General features: G+C 28.8%; 1 pseudogene; it reads left to right on the top strand.

Moving 5' to 3' along the window:
• LOC142322803 (protein argonaute-2-like) overlaps positions 1–16163 on the top strand; it is an 82475-nt pseudogene that overhangs the window by 20802 nt on the left and 45510 nt on the right.

Below are 16163 nucleotides of genomic sequence, written 5' to 3'. Positions count from 1 at the left end.
GTTATGATTGATATGGGATCCTGTAGATATATCTCTTACTTTCGATATATTCTCTATACTCTACTATCTTCCTACTATCCCATCTACTTAACAATATGCAGTGTATCAGTTCTAAACAAAGGTCATTAAAAATCACAACAGATTTCACATATTTATTTATTAAAATCTTTATTCATTATAGTTGTCGATTTTTATTTTGATTTTGCTCATACATCAAGTTGAACATTAAAGAAAATGCTTCCTTTGGAATCACATTAGTTCGCTTGTCATAGTTTTCTGTATTGATAAGATATCCTTAAATTTCTCATCTCTTTCATCACAGTCTTTATTTTTGGAAAAAAGTTAGCCAGTTCTTGGGCAACAGATTCATCTTTTTACCGAAACAAGGAAATAGAAATTAAAGAATGAGCCAGAACTTTGTCAAGCAGAAGCAACAAGAACCTTTTCTATGAGCTATGGTCTGATGTCTAATTTAGATAATCATATCGTATTATCACTTACACCATTTACTGTTTCCAGTTGACTCATACATGAGGTGCTAACTTTCATTACCTGTTTTGGTTCAGTTTAAAAGATTTCTTTTGTCATTGACCATCCGGCATTTAACATGTTGGTTTTTGTTTCGGCATTAAAAATCAACAAAATGTGTACACTTTGTACTCTTTTTCACGCCTTGTAAAATATTTGTTCTGTTTGTCTTTTGACTCTTGCCATTTCTTCTAACATCTAAACACCAGTTTTATCTACTGCCAAAAAATTTTGAATTTGATTGTCGATTTTAAATGGTGAGAGACTGAACAAGGCTGTCTTCTAACACAAGAATAGCTTGTCTGGTCTCTTGCCCTTCTAGCGTATGAAATTTTAAATGTTTCTGTGATTGTTTTCCCCTAAATTTTACAGAAAAATTTAATTATTCGTACATCAGTTATTCTACTTTAAACCTAACACAAACAAAAGTTGAACATGATCATGATTGTAAATCGACTATGTCAACTGAATAGATTAAAACTTGCTCAACGTACAAAAAAATATTCTCTAATTAGTATATTAGATTTTGATAGGTTAATCTATTGCTTATATTTTGATATAATACTATTGTTACATTTGACTAATCTTGATCTTGGACATTATTAAGAATTTTATTTAATGTTAATTCTTATTTTAACTTATCAAACATCTATCTTTTTTCATGTAACTTCCTGTTATTCACCAGTCTTTTTTCTAGAGCATTTTGTAAAGAAAAAATTGTTTTATTTGTGTAATGTTAAAGTTTTACTCTATGGTTGTACTGTTTGTTACTGCTAAATAACTTGAATGGTGATTATTTAAATACAGTTTTGCCCAGTTGATTTTTTAATCTCTTGGTAGCTGAGTGGTTAGCGATACTCATATGAATGCCTGTTTTTAACTAGCATTTGAGTCTCAGAAACATTTTTCTTTGTTTTCTCTCTAGTTCATTATTTTATCTTTTCACTTACAATTTTTTTCAGCGTATTTTTCTTATTTAATTTTTGGATGATTATTTTCCTAATTGATACACTAGGCCTTATTTATATATTAAAAAAATTTTATTTTGTCTTCCTTGACAGGATAAAAAGCACTTTCAGCCACCCTAAACCATGAAATTAATTATTAGTTGTATTTTTTCTTCCTTCTGTTTTATTAATATTTACTTATTTAAACATTACATATTTTTATTTTCTTCAGTTTGTAGTTTTTAGGTTATAAATTTTAACTTGTTTAAAAAGACTTTACATTAGAGACCAATAGTTGTTTCCTATGCACTCTACATTAAGTGCCTTTTTGATAAGCAGAAATTGTTGAAATATTTTATTTGTTTTTAGAGATTGCTTCTTTCATATTAAAAAATTATCAGTTACTAATAAAATTTGTGTAAAGAATCTTCCTACAAATGTTTTATGTTCACGAAAATGAGGATTATTTGTAATGAAGATACTATTGTAAGAAGTAAAATTGGGTTCTGCGGTCAGGACTAATAATGTGACAAGGCTGTTGAGTAATATTACAAACTTCAATCTTTTAGATCTTACCAGAGTTGAAAACGTTAACCAGTAAAAGTAGAATGGATGATGCTTCTGACAATATCAATGAAACCGAACAGATTATGCCAGATATTAAGTGGAATTGGTTCTATAAACTTATCAGAGAGTTGCATGCGTTGATTGACAATTCTGATTTAATTATTAGTCATTTAAGGGTGAGGTTTCAGTGCTAGGAGATGATTTAGCACTGATTGGAAAGGAAAATTTTAAATTAAAAATAACATTCTTAAACAAAATGCTATTGTTAAAAATGTACGATTTTTACTGTAGAAATCAAACATAGTTAAAAAATCCATCTCTTTATTCATCATCGATGAATTGAATGAATCCAAGTTGTACTCAAATGCTGACAACTCTAGTTCCTCCTTTAATAATGTTTATGTAGAGACTGGTTTTAGTTTTAAATTGGTAACTATGATAATAATCCAGTCTTGGATAATAGCTCTACTTCCAGGTTTTACAGATGTCAGAAAGAGGAAAAATGTTGAGCCAGTGAAAATGGTTGAAAAGAAATTTAATTCAAGGAAGAATGTAGATGAAAAGTGAAGAAGGTTAAAATCTGTGAAAGCAAAAATGAAAGATTTGTTCATAACTCGCTTCGACCACCTGCAGGTGGTAAAATTATCTCTTGTAATGTTATAGAATCTTTTGAATCCCTAAAACTAAAATCATTGGATTGTACTAAGCAAGATCAAATATGAGGATATAATTCCTTTCACATTTCATCTGCTGATCCTGGGAAATGTCCTGAAGTGTTCTTTTAGCTCTTGTATGGTTCTTTAAAGCAATATTCAGTGTGTGTTGAAAGACTGCCAGCAGAGGATAGCCTGTGGATTGACCCCAAATCAATAATTTGGGGTAATGATAACTTTATCAGAATGTTAAGTGTACCTTATGGTTATATACTGTCAATATGAGGTAATTAAATTTACTGAAACGTGGTTAAGTAATGAATTTAATAGTTGCAATTACTTTTCCAGATGTTACATTGTTTTTAGAGCTGTCCTGTAATTTGTTAATGCGGAAGTGGAGTCCTGGTAGTGGGTAAAAGGAAGTTAACATGCTTCAGAAGACAGATTGGAGTCTGTAGAGGGGTTTGTTTTCCCCAATCTAATGTGTTGATTTTCCAATCTAGTTGCTATTGTTATTTCTAACCAACAATAAAGCAGCATCTGCTTTATTGTAAGCAAAGCTGGAGGAACCTTGGATTGATCAAGTGATCATAGGTCGCCGCTTTGGGAGTATCGGTAGTTGCTCTTTGCTGTACAAATCTCTAGCCCAGAGAAACTTCAAATTTTCATCAATAATGTGGAATAGAGAAAGAGCTTACACACACAGCTGATTTCATTGAGAGAATCTAACAGAAATTTATTGCTTAGATGGAGAAAAAATTTCCCGATCAATTATTGAACTGTCAACCTTAATAAAATGTCAGATGTTTTATGATATTGTTTTCGAAAAATATTGAAAGGTGAGAGTATCATTCTTATTATGGTTGTTGGCCTGAAAGTACAAGTGCTAGAAATTGTAAGTATAAATTTAGAATTGTAGGCAACTGCACATCTGTTGTCAGATGTCTCAGAATAACTATTGTTAATAAGTATGACATGGTGGAACCTTATTGTAATTTAGCTGTTAAATACTTTATAAATTTTATTCTGTACGTCGGACAACATACAAAAGCATCAAACTGTTTCTACTGCCTTAATTGTTTACTTTCTCACACTGGAGAGTTGCTTTCTGTCTGTGCTGCAGATGGATTGGATAGCTTGGGTTTAAAAAATAATAATTTTTTTAATTACATGGGCATCATCTTTAAGATCTTTAGCCCTCATCACATTGTTTAAAAGTAAAGAAAAATCACCACTAGGATTGTCAGATAAAAGGGTGTATAGGGCCCTGACATTTGAATAAAACAGAAAATTAAACATAATATTTAATAAAACTAAGTAAGTTACATGAATTGTCAGAAAAAATCTTACACTCAGGTGTAAAGATGAACAAAAATGAACTTTACAAAAATGAACTGCAGTCAAACATAACATAAATATTTTGCTGAAGGCTTACTATAAACAGGTTAGAAATCTGCTGGTATGAAGGTTATTGTTGTTTCTTCTTTACAGTTTTCCAAATCAGCTGTAATATCATTTCTTAATCTCTACCTCTTTTCTGAAGTTTTCATGCATTGTACACTTTTCAAGTAGATGCTTCACATACAATACACATCGGTCTTTCTTTGTCAGTAAGCATATATGAATGCTGAATATTTTATTTGTAGTGACTGATACTCTGTCTTGTCAGTGCCATTGTACCTGATGCCATCGGTTTCATATCGATTTTCAACATAAAAGTAATTTTGATTACATTCAATTTGGTGTTTAATCTTCTCCATTCTTTGTTCCAAGTGTTTGTGATGATATTGGTTAGGCAATTTTTGACATCTGCTACTTGAATAGGGATTATATCTGAATTTTGAACTATTTTATGCCATCTAGTTATGTGCTTTCATTTCCTGAAATATCAGCAAGTCACATTATTGCCTAGCTGTACTTGAATTTAATGTATAACAGCTGTTTTACTGCCCTGGATGTGAAACTTAGATTGTATATTTCAGAGAGAGAGAGAGAGTTTAGCTACATAAGGATATTATTATTATTATTTTATTTAAATCTTCATAATTCAGACATTATTAAATGGGTTCAGCTCTTATCACCATACATGTATACTACATTTGCTTGATAAATGGAACTTTGGTCAATAATAATATGTGAATGTCGGTGCATTATTGGTGATGCATTTGCAGTTTTTTTATGTGATAACATTTCACCAAAAGGCTTTCATTTTACCCCTTTCTCATCAAATCTAAGACTTATTATTCGTCAAAGCTGCGAGGGGTAGCTATTGATACATTTTTTATAAAAGTGTGTCCTGTGAGGAAATGTATATACTTTAGGAGCATTATAAGTTAAAATAAAAAATGCTTGTAAATACAGGTTCAAAAATTTTTTATTTTCCAGTTATTTTTTGTTGCCCAAAGAATTTCTCAAGTTTACCATAAATTGAAATCGTCATATTGCGTTATTGTAATCGCTACTCATAGAACAAATGCTTTTTAAGAGTGTTATATTTTAATTGAAGGATTTCAAAATGTTGGATCTCCGCACTATATCCATTATTTTCTGATAAAATTTTTAAAACATAATTTCTTATGTTTGGATTATACATTTAGAAACTTAAAAGAAAATTACATATAATATAATTTTGAGAAATTATTCGAAAACAAATCTGTTTCAAGAAAATCAAAATGAATTTTCATGGAATATAATTTTGAACGCTTAAAAAATATAACTTATAAATATTCATTTTTTTAATATTATTCAATTTAATGAACTGTTTGTCAACTAACTATAAGTCCTGAAACTGCATCATGACCGTTGGCAGAATAGTGGGAGAATTTGATCTCTTATTACTATTTTCATTTATAAGTATATATTTCAGCCTTACTTCATATCATTGTGTATAATTATGAATTGTAGTGTTAATATAAATTCTGATGAATGTTTATTGTTGAAATAAGAATCAACACTATTCATAAATTCAGCATTACTGTCTTAACCAGTGCTGTCAGGTAGTTACATTCATTTTTTTTTTTTCATAGCGCTAAGTCAAATTCTATTCAGCATTTGCAAACTTTGTGTTTTTACATTCTAAAAAAAAAAAAAAAAGTGATCAATATATGGTTATAATAACATGTATAGAGAAAAAAAATTGTTGTGACATCTACACCTTTAATTTTCTTTATTAAAAATATTCTCAATGGTAGGTTCAACCTGTTCAAAGAAATATAAAATTATGAGAAGTAATAGTATTGAAAAAAATTATAAATATATGAATGTTTGTGAACAGCATGTCTTACTTAACAAAAGGGTATGAAGAACATGGTCGGCATGTTATGCCACTTAGGCGTTATCTGTATAAATGAAAATCAGACCCAATCAGAAAATTGACAAAAATTTGAAATCAAAACCTTTTTTACTTACAAAAAAAAAAAAAATTAAACATGCATGTTTTTAGCTATTTATAGACCACATTATTTTGTAGTGCATAGTGTTACTATACATAATAAATGATGCTGTGAAATAAAATGTACTCTTGATTTAGAATAGTGTTTAATATACTCTATTTTTCAGGGTTCTTTAAATATCTTAAGAACTTTCAACCCGACGATGTTGATACAAGAAATTTCTATTTTCTAAGTTTAATTTGCAGGAACTGCATAACTTTCTCTTGCACGTGATTCAGTCATAGACTTAGAATAATACTACTACATATAAAACATTTTAAATAACATGCATCTAATTTTAATGTCATTGTGGAGGTTTAGATAAACTTGTGCATAAAATTTTTCTCAAAGTTGTAAAGAATCAATTAGATTAGTTCATCGATCCAAGAGCTTTAAGTGAAAATCCATACATAGTCATTCTGATTTATATACAATGCCATTCACTGAGTAGATTAATTTTAATTTATCCAATTTTTTTTTAAGTAAGAAATATATTGTTTTAAGTGAAATGTTAATGAAATGATATATTTTTTATTGTGAACAGGAAGAAAAAAGACCATTAAAAGGAGTCTGGAGAGCTGGAAAATTTTTGAAAGGCACTTCTTTAAGAAATTGGTGTATTTTGAATTTGGATTTTAGAACAAGAGAAGATTCTTTAATGTAAGCGTATTTGTAATCTTTTTAAGTCAGTGGTTCCCAAAATTTGTAAACACAATTTCATAATTTTATTTCAATTTCAGTTTGTCATGAAATATATACAGTTATTATAATTTTATTTCTATTTTCAATTCATTGTTGTTCAGTTACATTTTCTTTCAGATCTAAAGTGGGTTTTATTTATTTTTACCTAACCCGTGGTAAAATTTGTCAAATTGTAGCAAATTTGACATTGGGCACTTTGGTAAAATCTGGATTCAGCAACGTCACCAAGAATCAAAAATGTTTGGGAAACCTTGTTCTAAATTATCCATTTTGTTTTATATGATTTTTATCGAGTTAATATTTCAAGTAGATAAGACCTTTGTTTTAAAAAATATGTAATATAATTTTTTTGTAAAACTGTACTGTTTATTCGCTATACTTAATATAAATTCATTATAAAACTGAATATTCAGTTAACAGCTAATCCATTTGGAAAGTATTATTTACTCACTCACTCACTGACTTACTTGCTTACTTACAGTTAAAAGATGTACTTATAAAACTTAATATACTCTTACTTTAACTGCAGGTTATAAGTTTCTATTTGTAAATTTTTGAACTGAAAGAAACTGATGAAGATCTTTTAATGGTAGTGTATTTAATCAGAATTAATACTATGACCTGATTTTATTGATAATGTAATTTTAATAAGTTTAACCGTTTAATTTGATTATTAAATATTTTTCTTTAATTATTTTTATCACGGCATTAAACATGTTTTTGCAAGTGAGTAATTGTCTTGTTCTTTGCTGCGCAGCTAGAATTTTAAAGGATCTGCCCATTATTTTTAACCAAAAATAATCATGGTATATTTGTATGGTTATTTTTCACATTGGATTCTGATGGATGTGGATGGTCTTGTAAAATGTTCAGTTGCCATAAATATTAAAAATATTTCAGTGCAAATAGGTAAGTAATGGTCTGGATGTCATAAAAGTTTCAAAAGATAAGTGATATTTTACTTATGTTCAAGATAAGCTGATCGGTGTTTATACTGAGAGATATGTAAAAGCCCTGTTTGTGATGTAATAAAATTCATTTTAATGACTTTTGACATTTAGATCGTTGCAGTACTGTGGTAACTCAGAATTACTGAGTACCACATCATGTTGGAAACAAAGCATTTACTAAATTAGTTTGACACACCCATGATTGTGAACTACTTTATGTAAAACAAAAGTCGTTTTTTAATGAATTATGTAATTAATAATATTGATAGTGTATAAGTTAATTTTATTTATTAATTAAAAATAATATATGTTTGGGTTATAATCAGACACTCAGCGCTGCCTATGGGCAGCTTTAGTATTAAGAACATTCTGTATACGATCAAACGGAGTTCGACAGTGAAAGAGGAAGCATGCACGCCAGTACGACCTCTGCATCATAATAATATAGTTTAATATTGTTAATCTTATAAATATAGTATATTTAGTTATCAATCAGTGTGTAATTATTTTATGTATACTACAGTCCATTATTCTGCTACAGCGTACAGCCCGTTATCAATATAATTTATACAACAATGAGCATAGGAAATAATGTTACATACATATATATCTGTTTACAAGTAAATTATTTAATATATTTTAAAATGAAAAGACTAAATTGGAATATGAGGCTACATGCATATGAAAATCGCATAAGTGATTAGGTCGTTCTGTTACTTTCTGCCTGCATAATTAATTTTATAGAAAATATCACAGAATTTCATTGTTATTTCATAGTTTTCAATAAAATCATGTATTTTATGTTACGTAAGTTTTCTATGTAATAATTTTATTACTAACTTCATGTTTCGTAACCTAAAATTAAATTAAACTAAATTACTACATGACGTGGCCTTATTATATAAACTTAAACGCTTTGTAATTTAAAAGTTACATAATGTTCGATATAAATTCAAATAACAGATAACACGATGCTGTAGAAGTTGTGATAGGATTAAATGCAGAAGAAAATTGAAAGCAGTGTTTGATTTTTGGATTTACATAGCTTTGAATTAAAGCCATTTGAGTTAAAATCCTATCTGTTTCCGTTTTCAAAATATCACTAAAATTTTTTATTGTATTTTATCACTTAAAGTTGGGCAAACTAACGGACATGTGCGTATGATTTTAATTTTATTACTTTTAAATCTGATATAGAGTGTTTATAAAATGTTGGGCTGGGTATATTTTTCGGATTCTACTTGTAAAAATAAACCAAAACAAAAAATATTCTTAGGAAAAATGGCATTTTTTCTTTCACTCCTTTCCCTGTATTTTTATACAAAAATAACATTTGTTATTTTTGTATAAAAATTTTATTTCTCAAGTTCGGATAGACAAAATCACATTAATATTTGGTAAATGTTTTGGTAATGAAGTTTTAAAATTAGCAAAAAATCAGGACCTATTTTTATTTTTTCAACCGTTGTATCTCCATAAATATTAGTTTTATCAAAATGTATGTTATTTGTTCAAATTTTATTATTTTGTTCAAAATTTTGAACAAAATTACATTTTATTTTTTTAAATCTGTTAACAAATAGCCAAGTTATAGCAGAAAATTGTTGCAATTTTGTGTCCGTTTTCATATCCTTTACATTCAATTCAGTTAAATATTATTGTTTTTATTTATTGTTAGTTCTGGTATTGTAAATTATTATCAAATTAAGTAATAATTCTCGCAATAAAATTTAATTTAAAATGATAGTAAAACAGCTAATGTTAATTTTTACTTTTGAATAATTTTTCACAGTGACTATTACTGCTGACGATCATGTCAATAATGTTAAAACGCATGCACATTATTTAAAAATAAAACCATATAATTTTAAAGTAATTTAAACTCGTTGTTTACTTGTGAGTGTTTTGTTTAAAATTCAGTGTTGTTGGTTTATTTTTTAAGTTGCGTTGTTTTATCATCATGGAGTGAATATCCTTTTATGGAAATGTGTGACATGCATTTAATGTATGGTTTAGCAAACTGCAACAGGACAGAAGCAAAAAAACTATATGAAAACAGGTTTCCTAAAAGACGTTTGGACATCTCTTATTACTTTTAACAATAGTTAACTGTTTATTTTTAAAAAAATTACACCTAATGTTCTACAATAATTAACATAAGATTATACAGAGAGTTGTTTTATTTTTATAATTATTAGATCTAATATTGTGAGAAAATTATTACTTAATTTGATACTAATTTACAATAGCAAAATTAACAATAAATAAAAACAATATTTAATCGAATTGAACGTAAAGTGGAGGACATGAAAATAGATACAAAATTACATCATTTTCTGCCATACTCTGCTATTTATTAACTGATTTTTAAAAATTAAATGTCATTTTGTTCAAAATAAAAGGCTTAATATTTTAGCAAACATGCATTTTGATAAAATTAATATTTATGAAGCTATAATGGATTGAAAAATAAACATGGCTGTCATGAGTAAGATGTTTCATCCAGCAGATTTATTTTGTACTTACTCCAATAATTTTCTGTGGACCGATTCATTAGAATCCGAGAGTATGTGCAGAAATACAAATTGAAAGGTTGGAACAACAGGTCATAAAAGTGTGCTAATGAGTGTCAATAGATTGATTTTTATTGTGGGTAGTTCTTCATATAAAAGACAACATTAAATTGCCATTCAAATTGACTAACATAAACAACATTTCATTCAAGTTTGTATTGGATATCAAAATTTTAATCACAGTGTTTAGCAAACAGCAACAGCAATATTTTCATGCCCTTATTGTTTCATTTAATCGAGTGAATTGTAACATCAGTGTTTTGTTCCGTGAGCAAAAATAAAAATGTTGCTAAGTTTTGCCACAACATTGCTAATCCATCATTATTTGACAAGCATTTATGTTATTCAGAAATGCATTATTCCTAAACTACATATTTTACAAGGGAATATAAATCATTTGTTTTGGAATGTTTGGTTCTTCTTGTAAGTTGTGAAAAGGCTTTGCTGTGTCTGTCTTAAGTTAAAGCTCATTCCGTAATTATAAGGAAGACATTTTTGAAGGAAATGCCTTCAGAGTATTACTGAATGAGGCCGATAAACGTTTTGCTGTGGAGATCTATGGTGACTTTGGGCCTTTGAGATTGTTGTATGTTTCAGCAGTCAAAGCAATATACAGAATTATGAGCAGTTACTTTTGTACAAAGAAAGTTTCTTCTACAGATAGTAAAGAGCTAGATAAGCACATAAACAAACTACAGATGTCTTGAAATCCTTAAAAATCTACATAGTTCTAGATCACTTATTAGTAAGATAAATTAGTTATTATATTTGTTGTCATATTGACTATAATTACTTATATAATTCATATTAATACAAAGATTTTACAGTAATACAATCGGTCCAGTCATATTTGCATATCCATTCGCTTTTCCAACTGCAAGTGATAAAATGCGAAAAAAAGGTTTTTGTGATATTTTGAAAAAGGGAACCGGTAGGATTTTAATTCAAACTGAATTTGAGCTATGCAAATGCTCAATTGAAATGCTGCTTTCTGTTTTTTCTCCATTTTAGTTAAACAGCTTCTACAACACTGTGAACAAATTAGTTATGAAAATTCTATTCTTGAATACGTAGAAATATCTACATAATTGATTTCTTTTATGTTACGGTGTAAAATTTGTTTTAATTGCCTTTTATATAAAGTAATTGTCAATTTTTTTTTCTTGTTAAAAATACTGTAAGATTTGTAATATAAAAAAAATTATTTTATCAAAATATGAATTACGTAAATAAATATTGAAATAATTTTAGTATTAACTCTATTTTGATTTCATCCTTTTTTAAATGAGAATTTTTGTAACGCTATATTGTAGCTTGATATATTGCCATAATATAAAATTGCTGGTATTATTAATAAATATGTGGTTAGTGAATGGATTTTTAAATTATAAATATGAATCGTGAAAAATTAAAAAAACAACACTCATTAAAGAGTAATCAGGAGCAACATCTACTACAATGTGGTCTGCTTTTCATCAGTTTTCTGACTTGCAAAACATTTCTGAGGTTTGACTCTTAAAAGAAACGCCATTATCTGAGATTTTGACTCTTCTGACGTGGCCCTCAGTGAAGTGTTGGTGCTAACTCAACTTACAGTTTTAGCACCAGTGTGATTCCTCCTATCGCTTTACTTCAAGCTCTACACAGAATATCCTTGAGAGTTTTAGTAAAGAAAACCTTACCATTATCAAAATTTAAATTTCTAATCATTAATTTATTGACTTAATTTTTAAAGTAATCAAGGGTAAATGTTGATCTTTGACTTGTACTTCACAGGAAATTTGCTCGTGAAATGGAAAAAATAGGAAGGGAAGTTGGAGTTTCCATTCATCCTCAACCAAATATAAAACATTTGGTGATAAAACCTTCTGCGAGGAAAGAAGAAATTGTTAAAGAACTAGAAGTCTATAAAGATTTTGGAGCGGAATTGATAGTAGTTGTTATTCCTGATAATGGAGAAACTTACGGTAATAAATGATATTTTTATGTAAATACAAAAATATATTAAAAAAAAAGAATCATGTTTACTTTTTCTATGCTATGCAGTAGTATTGATTAGTGTGCAACCATTAGCTGCTAAATCGCAAGTGAATAACATTTTAACAGCTTTTCAAAAATCTTATGGTAAATTAAGAGACAGTTATTGTTTAATCTGTTAACCAACAATAATTTTGCCCGATAAGTAAAAAAATAAATTATAAATATTTATCATATTTTATAATATGGTTTCCTTTAATTATATTTTATTCCACCAGAATTCACCATATTATCTTCATTATACTGTTGACATTCTAACAGTCATGACTGTATTCTCATTTTAATTTTTGATACATAATAATATTTTTAATCTCCTGATGATGGTTTGAAAACATCTGAAAGATCTTGAGAAAATAAATCTTTTTGCTAAGGTGATTAAAAAAATTGTTTATTATTTAAATATATCAGCAGAAACCATGTATAAGAAATCTAAAAAAAAGTTTCTTGGATGGAGTGAATAATTTGAGTTTGGTAGTTAAGTTTTAAGATGTTCAGAAGTAAATAAGACAATAAGGTGAATGATGTGTTCCATTTCTAGGTAGTGCCAAATATTTTTATTATTTCAGTTACAGGAATGTTTTTCAAATTTTCTTTGTTATTTCTGTTGTACATTATTTTCCTTTGATACAGATATGAATGATGTTATGTATTGTACATTTCTGATGATTCCTGGTGTTAGTCGCTTCATATTGAATCATCAGGATAAATCTTTCAATTTCAGCATATTCTTTCAATAACCAGACCTAATGATTCTGTGTAACAGTATTTGGTCAGTGGGTGGCATAATGTTAATCTCCTACACAATTTTTTACATGTTGCATCTATTTCTAGCAGCTGTATCACAGGGTTAAGATTGATCTGAATGTTTTATTATTTCTTGAGATATTTGTAAGTTGTCTTTAATTGTAATTGCTTAAATAAAGCCATTATTACCTTTTACTCTTTCCACATGCATAATCTTGTATTTATTGGCTATGTAATGTCATTGGTTGGTCTAGCTGTGTTCTGGTGGTCTCAAATAGCTACTGATAGTCAGCATGAAAAATATAATTGAGGGTATAGAGAACTGTTTCAAGAGCTGTCTTTGACTGGGTTAATGCCAGGCAAAACCACAAGAAATCACCTTGAAAATGCTCTGTTTAATATCAGTTTCATCAGTCATCACTTTTTGTGAAGAAGAAATTCTGGGATTTCCAAGTGGACATAGCTGTTGGTAGAAGTTTGATAACTAGGAGAGTTTAACTGGTGGGTACACAAGTTAAACAAAAAGTAAAGTAAAGAAAGGTAAAGTTATTTACAAAAAGGGGAAGTTCTGTCAGACTTCAAAAGAGTGTTACTGTCATGATACCTAAGAAAGCTGGAGCAGATAAATGTGAAGAATACAAAAAAGTTAACTTAACTGCTTGTGCATCATAAATCTTAACTACAATTCTGTACAGAAGAATTGAGAGGAGAGTGGAAGAAGTGTGTTAGGAGAAGACTGATTTGGTTTCAGGAAACGTACAGGGACAAGGGAAGCAATTTTAGTGCTTAGATTAATAGTAGAAGGAAAATTAAAGAAAAAAACTGACATAAATGGCATTTATAGACTTAGAAAAGACATTTGATAATGTAGATTGGAGAAAATGTTAAGCACTTTAAAAAATTTAGGGTTCAAGTATAGAGATAGAACAATCGCTAACATTTAGAGGAACCAAACTGCAACAGTAATAATCATAGAGCATAAGAAAGAAGCAGTAATAAAAACAGGGAGTCTGACAAGGATATGTTCCCTATCCTGTTACTTTTTAATCTTTACATAGAACTAGCAGTTAATGATGTTAAATAACAATTTAGATCTGGAGTAACAGTGCAAGATGAAAAGATAAAGATGCTAAAATTTGCTGATAATATAATAATTCTAGCCGAGAGAAAAAAGATTTAGAAGAAACAGTGATTGGCATGGATGAACTCATATGCAAGAACTACTGCATGAAAATAAACAAGAACAAAATGAAAGTAATGAAATGCAGTAGAAATAAAGTAGATGGACCACTGAGGATAACAATAGGATGTGAAAAGACTATGGAGGTAGAAGGATTTTGTTATTTAGGAAGTAGAATTACTAAAGATTGATGAAATAGGAACAATATAAAATGCCAAATTTCATATGTGTAATGAGCTTTCAGTCAGAAATTAATTTAAACATCAGGAAAACATTTTTAAAAGTGTATGTTTGAAGCTTAGCTTTATATGGAAGTGAAACTTGGATGATCGTAGATCCGAGAAGAAAAGAAAAGGTGTTGCGGCAGATTGATGAAGAAAGAAGCATGTGGAAAAATATAGTTAAGCTGTAGGCGCTTTGATATTGCAGGGACAGGTAGACGAGAAAAATTGTTTAGGCAGGCAACATTTGGAATATGTAAAACAAAGTTTTAGGGATGTAGGATGTAGGGGGTATACTGAAATGAAACAACTGACACTCTAGATAGGGAATCTTGGAGAGGTGTATCAAACCAGCGAATGACTGAAGATAAAAAACTAGGAGATTATTTTTATATATATATAGTATGTCAAATAGCTTGTAATGGAATGGAATCAAATGGTTGGAGCTAGCCTATAAAGCCAATGTTTAGATTTCTTAGCGTCTTTTTGGCTTGTTCCAGAATTATCTTATCCATAATCATTGTCCTTACATCTCTGTATGTTCTGTTGCATTTATTTTTTATTGTGTGCTTGGATGTTGAGAGTTGCTGTCTGATGTAATGACGGAGTAATGATTTTTGTAGAATGTTGGCAAGTATGTAAAATCATACTGCAATTTGCCAGATTCTGCATCATGCTTTTACCTAATGAATTTTGATACTTGTAAATAAGATGTATATGTTTACTACTAATATATGTGGGTACTTGCAGTTAGTTGGCTGGCTATGTTATCATTACTGATGAAGATGTAATTACCAATAATTGTGAATTTTATCTGACCGTGGCACCTTTCAATTGCTAGTCTACTTTACAGTTCTCTTAAGTTTCTTATGTTGCTGATTTCTGGTTTTATTTGTTTGTATTGTACAACCGTAATATTTGTTGTCTGTCAAAAATCCATTTATTGCATAATAGCTTTTCTCTTTTATAAATTTCAACAGATATTTTTGAAATTGTTAATAAAATCAATGTTTTAGAAGTTTATTATATATTTTAGCAGCAGTTCTGTGCAGTGGAAACGAAAATTCATCTCTACGGCAGTTGTGATTTCCCGATAAAGTTATAAATTTAGGTGGATTGGACTTGAAAAAAAAATGTAATTATATAAATAAATACTAGGAAATGTTAGTATATTTAATGTCTACAGCTGGATTTTTCACGAATGTCATGGATGGACACGAAAAATCTTTCTTTGTATTCTGACTGTTTGTGGTTGAACTCCAAAAAATGACTTGCATTAACAATGAATATACATAACTGTAATACATCAGATAAGGAGATAATACTTAAATAGCGGGACAAAGATAAAATTACAAATTAAGCCTTAGTCATTCTCTTTAATTTGGGCTGTAATGATACTTTCACATCAGTCAATCACCAACAGCAACATTTCTCAACCTGAGAATCACTATTATATGAAAGGGATCGTGGAATTTGCCTAAAACTACATGTAAGCAATAATGAAACCATTTTATGAGAAAAAAGTTCATTTATTATAAACGTGTTACTATTATTTACACGTGTACTTATAAGTTCGCATTTAAAAAAACAAATTAATTAGATGGTTGTGTTTGTTTTTCACTTAACAGTT

Source organism: Lycorma delicatula, chromosome 4 (assembly GCF_047948215.1).
Source record: "Lycorma delicatula isolate Av1 chromosome 4, ASM4794821v1, whole genome shotgun sequence".
Taxonomy (NCBI): domain Eukaryota; kingdom Metazoa; phylum Arthropoda; class Insecta; order Hemiptera; family Fulgoridae; genus Lycorma; species Lycorma delicatula.
The sequence above is the reverse complement of the archived record's forward strand: the minus strand, read 5'-3'. Positions and strand labels throughout refer to the sequence as shown.